The sequence below is a fragment of the Silene latifolia genome, chromosome 11, assembly GCF_048544455.1.
Source record: "Silene latifolia isolate original U9 population chromosome 11, ASM4854445v1, whole genome shotgun sequence".
NCBI classification, from domain to species: domain Eukaryota; kingdom Viridiplantae; phylum Streptophyta; class Magnoliopsida; order Caryophyllales; family Caryophyllaceae; genus Silene; species Silene latifolia.
The window spans coordinates 145,771,275-145,781,491 of NC_133536.1; the positions used below are offsets into that span (position 1 = coordinate 145,771,275).

At 30.4% G+C, this 10,217-nt stretch overlaps 1 long non-coding RNA gene across 1 annotated transcript; it reads left to right on the top strand.

Annotated features, from left to right (window-relative positions):
* Positions 1–1,266: 1,266 nt before the first annotated feature.
* LOC141615117 (uncharacterized) lies at positions 1,267–4,218 on the top strand. Its single transcript, XR_012529634.1, has 3 exons — positions 1,267–1,527; positions 1,632–1,713; positions 4,021–4,218. It is a non-coding gene; the product is annotated as an uncharacterized LOC141615117 (long non-coding RNA).
* Positions 4,219–10,217: the final 5,999 nt, after the last annotated feature.

Here is a 10,217-nt window from a genome sequence, read left to right on the forward strand (position 1 = left end):
TACAATACAGTCACATGTTTTTGATTTTGACCCAACTACACGTTTCTTCAGTTCTTCCTCTTTTACTGCTAATTTTGCTGTCAGATTTTTATTGTCCACCAGCAGGTCATTGATGACCTCTCTTTGCCAAGCTGTTTGTCCACCGTCATACCACTTGAAATATGCACAACCCCGTATACCAGTTGAATGGTCATAGTCACTACATGCTAAGAACCTTCTCCCTGGATTCGTAGAGGTCCATGACTTCACTAAAGCAAGAGACTTTCCACAGTAACAGGTGATTGGACTTGAGCCTTGCGAGATTCTTGAAGACATAGTTCGAGATCTACAACAAAAATAATCAGAGAAAAAAAATGTCAAAAGGGCGGAATGATTAAGAGAAGAGAAAAACAGAATAGGTAGGATTGAGAAGAGAGAATGTGAATGTGAAGGAGAGAGAAAGCTCAACTTACCCAGATTAATGGAAAATGAAATGAAGGAGATGAAATGAAAGAGATGAATGAGAAAGAAAGGGATTAATAATAAGAGAAGAGAAGTTGATTAAGAAAGGGTAGATTGGGTATAAAATAAATTTTGAAATTAAAGGGGAGGGGAATATGGCTGACTCAGGCCAATTTTTTAGTCCTACTCCCAAATTCCGGCAAGGAGGTAGTATAATTAGGCTAATTGCAACTTTGTGGGTAGTAAGTCAAATAATTAAGTATATATGGTAGTAAAATACAAATTTCTGACTATATTAGGTAGTAATATGCAAATTGGCCAATAAGGATAATTACAAAAGTGTTGAAAATAAGTTATAAGAAAAAGGTAAAGAAATTGGTAGTCACAATATTATACGTTATTAGAAAACTTAGTTTTCTAAAAGTGTTGTCGTTCGGATGTAAATAGAACTATAATATGACAAAGTAAACCGTGAATTATTTATAAAAATCATTGAACATTAAACGTTTGACATGTAACTGGAAAAAGCGTAAAATATAATTCAAAAATACATAACGAAGTTGTTACTTTTCCAATAAAATAGGTATTAGTCAACAAAATAGAAAAATTGGCTTTAAAAAACTTATGATCTAAAAATTATTTAATTAAAATTAAGTAAGACAAATACAGTATTCCGAAAGAAATAAAAATTATTAGAACCCGACTTTAATCAATTAATGGTTATAAGAACCTCTAAAAAAAAAAGGTTGTTTTTGAATGGTCCACTCAGAGTCACACACTCTCATTCCTCACCAACCACTCATTTCTTTTCTAAACAAAAAAAAAAAAAAAAAAAACTCATCTTCAACATCAACCTTTAATTTTCCGAACCAAAGCTCATCTCTACAGTTTGATCACCATCATCTTTCGATTATTGATGTAATATGTAGCATTCACTGACTCGGTGTCGATTTCGATTGAAATACATGCCATTTTGATGTTGAAAATGGGAACAAAAGATGATCCGAACAGAAATAGTGGTAGATCGAGAAGGAGGTTGAAGATATAGATTAGAAAAAATGAAATTTTGGGACATGCAATGAAAGGGTTAGTGATTACATGAGATTTTTGAACTTTTATGTTGATTCTTATTACATTTGAATTTCTTAAGCTATTTTAGACAATGTTTAAAGTACATGTTTTGATTTCAGGCAATTAGAACGACGAAACAAAGGAAGGAGAACCGAGTCAGTAATTGGGGGTCTGGTGAATGGCGAATCGGAGAACACACAGGTTCGATTGAAATAATTGATCTCATTTTTCATAAGTTTTGAATTAATTTTGTTTAACGTTTCTAGTCGCTTTAAAATGTTGATAAATAGGATGTCAGTTAGGTAAAAAATAAAACAATTGAACCCAGATTTCTTTATTTTTAGTTTAAAAATTGTGTTGGATAGATGTAATCGAGATTAAATTCAGGAATTTGGGATCCTAATTTCAGTCTAATGCTACAAACGCTGGACAATATTAATTCTTCAGTTGGAATTGTTCCCGTCGTAAATTTAGTCTTTTATATTATTAATTATTAATTAATTACAGTTCGATGTCTTTTATGTATCGTAAAATTGTCAAATTTGGAGTAGTGACATATCGCATATACATATACATAGAATTTTCACGGTTTTTTTTATTGTTTAGCAAGTGATATTGTGAGTTTGAAACTGCAAGCCATGTAACTCCAAAATTAAGTTAACTAAATAAAGTAGATTGCGATTTTTTGCTGAAGTAATAAGGTGAATGTGTAATTAGAAACTTAAAATTTAATAGAGCAAATTAATTGTAGTACGAAAAACATTAAGTCTTAACTTTTTACGGAAGGCACTCTGAAATAAACCAAAATCTGACACTTTCTTACACCACAAGAGGTAAGGCAAGCAACTGCACAGGTACATACAACTAACTGTTCTCAGGGGCAGCAAGCCGACATCAATATAATCTATGATATGTTGCCACAAACACTGACACTACTTCATTGGAGATACAATGCCATGTAAAATGTTCACTAAATTCGACTTCTATGTTACTTAAACCCCTGAAACACAGATGCATAATATACACGCAATTGACCGCAGAGAGCACTGCAAGAAATAAGACTATCAATTAGTCTCATGTAAGGCGGTTTATCAAAGAACCTGTTTCACAGTATATTTCTGCCTTACATAAGTATCTGCATAAGACTATCAATTAGTCTCATATAAGACAGTTTATCAAAGAACCCGTTTCACAGTATATTTCTGCCTTACATATAGTATCTAGGTAAGACTATAAGACATAAATCTTACAAATATCTATACTGAAAGAAGATAGCTTTATGAGAGAATCAAACTAACAAAGAATTAATCAACCTAATCCAAAATCAGAACACAAAAATCTGGGATTTAACACTTTGTAGTTCCTAACTAATCAAAAATCCAAACTCTATCAAAAACTCACCTCAGAAAACACCCAAAAGATCTTCAACAACATACAATTAGTATCAATTGTTGATAAACCACAAACGTACTTATCAAATACAAACATTAAGTAATCACATAATAATATAATCACCTATAAAATACTTAGACCAAAAAATTGAATGTTTATTTTAAAAAAAACGAATAAAAACTGTATACATTAGGCAGAGCTACATCAAAATCTCATTATTTCCTTCTTTCTTCTTGAACGTTTAATTTTTTTCTCCCCTGGAATTAATTCCTCAAATCATATTTTGATTGTACTCTCAAAAAAATGTATAAGGCCTTTAGCTTCTATCAATTACATAGTTATACATTTCCTTCTTTCTCCTTGATCCCTATTCTCATGGTTATATGCACATTTAAATCCAGGGCTTGACTGCCTTGTGTACACTATATTGTCATGAGCAAAAAATTAAAATCTTATTGTAATAAGAAAAAGATGAAATAACAAACCTGATTTAGGAGAGTTTAAAGATCACATAACCACGTTTTGTGGAGTGGGAGTACGAAGATTTATATCTGACAATACCCATTGTTTGTAATTGCTCCTGAATTTTCATTGTTGTCTACAAAGAAGGAGGAAATAGGAGAATCAAAATGAATGAATGTTGTAAAACTTTCATTGTATATTTTTAGTAAACCTCAACTTAGTATAAAAAAGATGGACTAACCTTTTTCTTTTACTCTTCTTGTTTGGTTGTTGTTCGAACTTGATACTCGCCATGGGTGGAAGGAGGTGTTTTTTTTTTTTTTTTCCTTTCTTAAAACTTCAGAAACATGAAAAACTCACGTGAAAATAAAAAAACTTCTATCAATATCAGAATATACTAAACAAATATAGACATAAAATTAATAGACATACCTCTGTGTCAACGAATAGAAGTTCAATTGCTTCATTCTTCTCTTATCTTTGAATTCGTGTCTTGTCCATTTGTGTACCACCCTCACATTCATCCGCAATGGTGCAATGACCATGGGAGAAATTGAAAATCGACTTCTTGAATTTTTAGAGGAGAAAGTTTAATGTTTAGAGGTTGATAATTTCGGAATGAGAAAGTGAATGATATTGATACGGTTTTTACAGATTTTATGAGACAAAAGATGAGAAGAAAAACAGCTTTTTGGCTATTGAAGTTCTCAACAACATTGAGAAAGGAAAGGGTTTTTGGAAGAACGTCGATTGGTTGTTGCTTGAGGTAAATGGAACTTTGATTGGGTGGTTGGTTGAGGTGATTGAAGTATACAAATTTTAACAGTTATCGAGGTTTATGTACTCCGTAATTAATCGCAAAGATTAATATTAACAAAGTAATTAACGGTTTTGTAATTATTAGGTTTAGGTTTACTTAGAAAATGACATTCTTGACCTTTTCTCTTATTGGATTACACGGTTGAATATTATTGGTGTAATGCATACATGCTTATGATTGGCTTAAAATAAACTCAGAGGCCCAAAGTGAATGAGAAGGCTGAAAAATGCAAATTCTGAAACCTTGTTGCGCCACGTCAGCAGTTTTACATTCTTCTTTTATATATATAATGATTCTTTACTTTATTACTTGATCATCTCAAGTAGGTATAATCCCTTTTTACCTTTGCTTAATTATTGTTAATCACATTATTTGTTCATCATGTTTTGCTGTGTTAGTATGATTGACAACCTTATTAGCATGTTAAACTTAATCATGAGTGAGTATTCCTTTAGCTAGGATTAATGGGGAATTAGGGGAAATAATCATGGCAATTGATCTATGCTTAATCTAATATGCTTTCATAATCACTTTCTTGCTTGTTGTGATTTCAACCTATGCACATGTTATGTTTGATGAAATGCTATACTATAAAACCTTACATTTTTTACCCATTTCTTATCTTTTCAATGAGGCTTGTAAGATATAAACCAACTCAAGCCTTGTTAGACCATGCATAAAGTTGAATAGGAGGAGACTAAGTCAACTTATAGGTGTTGTAAAGTCTTGATCAACTCGGCTCCGGGACCTAAATCTTCCTAGGAATTGTAAGGTATACACTAACTCGATTCCATCAGAACAATAAGTTGCTTGCATCTATTTGAGAACATATTTGTATGATCTATTTCCATGATTCCCTTATGAACCCATGACACCTTAGTGCCTTTAATCAATTGTTCACAAATCCCTTTAATCCCTTTACTTTGTTTTCATTAATTTACTTTCATCCTGTTGATTAGTTTAGATTACATCTCATCTCAACCCATAATTTGTGACACCCTAAGACATAAATTACTTGCAATTGAAATCCTAAATCAATACCCGTCCCTTGGATCCGACCTTTACTTACCACTCCACTAAAGAGTAGTTTGTAGAGTTAGAAATATTGTTTTGGTTGATAGCTTTGACGACGAGCAACACGATAATATCACACCAGTTTGGTGTTGCTATTCTCAATAGCTTAGCATTAACCTTTGCCTTAAGCCAATTATTTAACCAAACCAAATTCCTTCTTAAACCTCGTCCTAATCTTAACTATTAAGATATACACATCCCTCTTAGAGCTCCCACTCACTTCTAAGAAACTTTCTGAAGTGAATGTGATAATTGTTTAATCATGATTTCAAACAAATCATATTACCAATTCGTTCCAACGTTTTTACGTACTCAAAGAATTTAAGTATGTTTAACCATTTATCTCAAGAGCAAAAAGATTGTAGTATCGTTGTTGTAAATAAAATGATATTGCAAAATCAAAACACTTTTAACTAAGCAAATATCCCGTTTTTACTCTTCACAAGAGACCCTTACAACGGACAATATGAGGATTAAAAGAATTGCAAATTTTTGTCATTAGCTATGGTGGTAAAACGAAGAGGAAAAAAAAACGAATGATCGAAAATTTAAGTTACCGAATACTTTTAGAAAACTATTCTCATGTATAACGGAATCGATTCTATAGATAGAGGAGCGAATTGAATACTAGCCATTCCGCAATATAAAAAATAGTAAAAAAACGGAGTAAGTGGGAAATATAACATTCATCATAAACAAATACTTGAAAAACAATTTTATCAAGTTAAATACGCATTTATATAATGATCTCTCACCTAAATTATATAAATGATCCCGAGATCCGTCTCTAAATAAACCTCAGCCCGGTGACGCCAGACATACGAGATCTAAATAAATTCGGTGAGTCAACCCTTTGAGAGATTCTACATTTAGAACTCTCGGTCGACAGATTTCAAGTAAATCCATCTCCTAGCCCCGGAACACAAAACATGGCCCAGTGACGCCAGACGTACCAATCTTGCAATTCCGTTGAGTCGAACCAACTTTTACGTGTAATAACATTTATTACCCTACTTACCCGACGTAAAAAAGGAACACCACGGTGAGTTTTACCTGCCCCATAATGAAGAAGGGATTCATAGGTGTTACTAATTGGAAGGGCTAGTCTCAATATTTAAACAATGTGACATATCTTGTCAATTTATTATCAATTCACTTTAAGTGAACTAAAATGGCGAATTCTCGATAATTTTAATTGACAACAGTCGTAAAACGAATAAAATGCATGTAATGGTGATTTCGCATGAATGCATATAAAAATGTAAAAACAAATCCTAATATGGCCTCCTAATCTAGTTAATCTAATTAACTATTACAACTTCGGAAACAAACTCCTTGGTCCCTTGAACTTCATTGGAACGCCTTCCAATCTAGCTTGGTCTTTTGGAAACTCCGGTCTTCATCGGAACTCCTTTCCGAAAGGCACCGTCTTTAGGACCCGGCCGGTATACGTAATAAATAGTTACAAATATAAAAAGTGAATGACATAGCAATTCCTATTATACATTTTTAAAATAAAAAAAAAAAATCTATTAATATTACAAAACAGCGATACGAGATCGCAAATAATTACAAACCAAATCGGTATTCCCTTACATTACGGGAAATACCAATTAAACTAACTAGGCCATACTAGACAAATTACATTAATTAATTACATAAATTTAAATGACATTCATAAAAAAAGTACAGAATAAAAATCATATTTAAACATGCCCTAAAATGCCAAATCGCCCTATAAACCATCATATTTATATTAAGCTCAAAATTTTGGTTAATTAAGCGATTTTTAACCTTAAAAATCATAAATTAGTACTTCAAATTTAAGCACAAGATGGCTTTCCAACCTGTTTTGAGACTCCAAAATTAGTCTTCACTAATTTCTTAACGATTTCATAACCTTTTATGAAAAAATTGCTAATTAAAAACATATTTAATCATAACTTTTATGAAATAAATCCAAACAAAATAATAAAATTATGAAAATTTTAAAAATAAAAACTTTATTTATACTGGAACGTTTTCAGGAACTCAAAATTTCAAAAATTTTGTCCAAAAATTATTTTGTATCAAATACACAATTTTAAACACGATTTTCGCAACTTTTACGATATAATTATAAATTAAATATAAAAATTCGAAAAAAATACCAAATCAAAATTTTTAATATTCTGGAACATTTTCAATAACCTGAAAATGTAAAAACTTTTACTAAAAAATTTCGATTAAAATTTGAGAAAATTATGGTTATATATTATCGATTTTATCGCATAAAAACCAATAAACATGCAAAAATTAATCAAATTAATTTTTTAAGTTACATAAAATGTATACTACATGAAACCTTAGATAAATTTACCATGCCAAAAATTACATTTTAACAATATTTAACCAATATAATCACATTTTACTTATATTTAACTATTAAAAATCAATAATCATGCAAAATTAATCAAATTAATTTTCTAATTTTTACTTACTCTAAGTAATCCATGCATGTGAGAATATATTAAAATTTCATTGCCAGGATTAACATGCAAATGTTTTTAGTTAACTATTAACCAATTTTATGCATATTAAGTCGGTCTTAAGACGGAAAAATCTATTAATTAGCAATAAAATTCCATAATTAACCAAATTTGACCAAAATTATTTTTAGGTCAGAATGTATACATGCAACCCTAATTTTCGTGCCAAACATATTTATACACAAAAATTACAATTTTATTAAGTCGTCTTATAACTCGATAAAATGGTCGAAAATCAACATGCATGCAACGACTGAGCTCTGATACCACTTGAAGGTGCTAATTAGTGACAAAAATTACTTGAAATTTAGTGACAAAAATTACTTGAAATTACTTGAAATTTAGTCTTAAAAGGTCTAGTTACATGCAAGCTGAAAAGATCGCCTGAAAAGACGAAAGGTAGAAATTTCTTACATTGCTTTAGGCAAAATATGGGCACAAAACAAGGACACCTCCCTTGTGTTGTTCTTGAGCTTAAAACATCATGGATGATCCTCCATCACCAAATTTCCATAGTAGGAAATCTCCTCTTGGTTGCAACCAAGACTAGCCCAAATATTCCTAATATTACTAACTAGGTAGTATTAGAAATGTATATATATTATGTAATATTATTACTTTAATTATATTAGATGATGTATAATATATTTGTGAATTTGTTTGATGATGATCTTGATCAACTATTGATCAAGAATGGAGGAAGAAGATAAAGAAAATAAAATGGTGTTTCTCTTCTCATAGTTTTATGGGTCTTTATTTTAAAAAAAAAAAAAATAAATCACCCTTTATGTGTGTAAATGTGGGGTATTTATATAGGCAAATGAAATGTAACAAATGAACTTATTTCTTAGTGGGTGTGCCGTATATTACAACACTTGTCTCATACAAGTGTCCACCCACATGTAAATTTCGGTCCATTTCGATTTCCGACATTTGTGCCACAAATGCTTATAAGACTTATATTTAATTATCTCATATAATTAAATATTAATTTAAGTAATTATTTAACACTTAAATAATGCTAATTAAATATTAATGTACACTTAACTATTAAGTGATATTTTACCATTTTATCAATATAAAATGTGTCTTATAATAATTAATTAGATAAGTTTACAACCTCTTGTAAATATTATTAATTAATTACTTCCGCCTCACAATATACACACATAACGTAATAATTTAGTTAATTAACTATTAATTACTAAATTCCGTCTATTTATTAATCAATTATCATATAGCTGAATAATAAATTCCTTTGGCCCGAGTTCTTAACTCTTCATCAAACAGTAAATTCACTTGACTTAATAAAAGTCAATATATACAAGAAACTAATTATACTATATCTTACATAAATAATTAGTCTATCCATTTCGGCATCATCCTATAGGTGTGACCTAAAGGGATCAGTTGATCACCGCCGTCACACGACATTAATGTCAAACTCTAGTTAGCCAATCATTACCGATTAACGTTGATCAGCTGACAAATATATATATATATATATATATATATATATATATAGAATTAGGATCACATGAGTCCACCCTATCTGTTTGAGTCCGTGAGTCCATGATAAATATCACACGTTATATTAAATAATATCACAGCTTACAGTATCACACGTTATACTAAACAATATCACAGCTGGAAAAAAAACTTTTTCAAAAAAAAAAATTGAAAAAAAAAATCGTGATATTGTTTTGTAATACAATATCACACGTTATGCTAAACAATATCACACGTTATACTAAACAATATCACAGATTTCACGAAAAAAAAATTTGTTAAAAAAAAATTTCGAAAAAAAAAAATTTGAAAAAAAAAATTCGTGATATTGTTTTGTAATACAATATCATAAGTTATGCTAAACAATATCACACGTTATACTAAACAATATCACAGCTTACACGAAAAAAAAAATTGTTAAAAAAAATTGAAAAAAAAAAATTGAAAAAAAATTTTTCGAAAAAAAAAAAAAATTTCGAAAAAAAAAATAATTTTGAAAAAAAAATTCGTGATATTGTTTTCTATAGTGCGTGATATTGTTTTATGGACTCATGGACTCAAATATTTAGGTGGACTCACCGGATCCCGCCTCTATATATATATATATATATATATATACGGATAATTTACACGGTACCCCTAAGGTTTGCCACTTTTCATGAAATACCCAAATTTTCGATCCGGAAATCTTAAAGAGGTCATAACTCGTGTTTACGAGTTCTAAAAGTGACGAATGTTTTTTCCAAATCGCTCATCTTTCCGGGAACTACAATTTGAAAAAAAATTGTCGCATTTGGATTCCGCTACTATGAGTTATTGTGCGTCAAAGTTTCTTCGACCGAACAAACTTTGAGTGAGTATATCTCCTGGTCACGAGTCCAAACTCGTCAAACTTTTTTGGAAATCGTAGTACTCGGAAA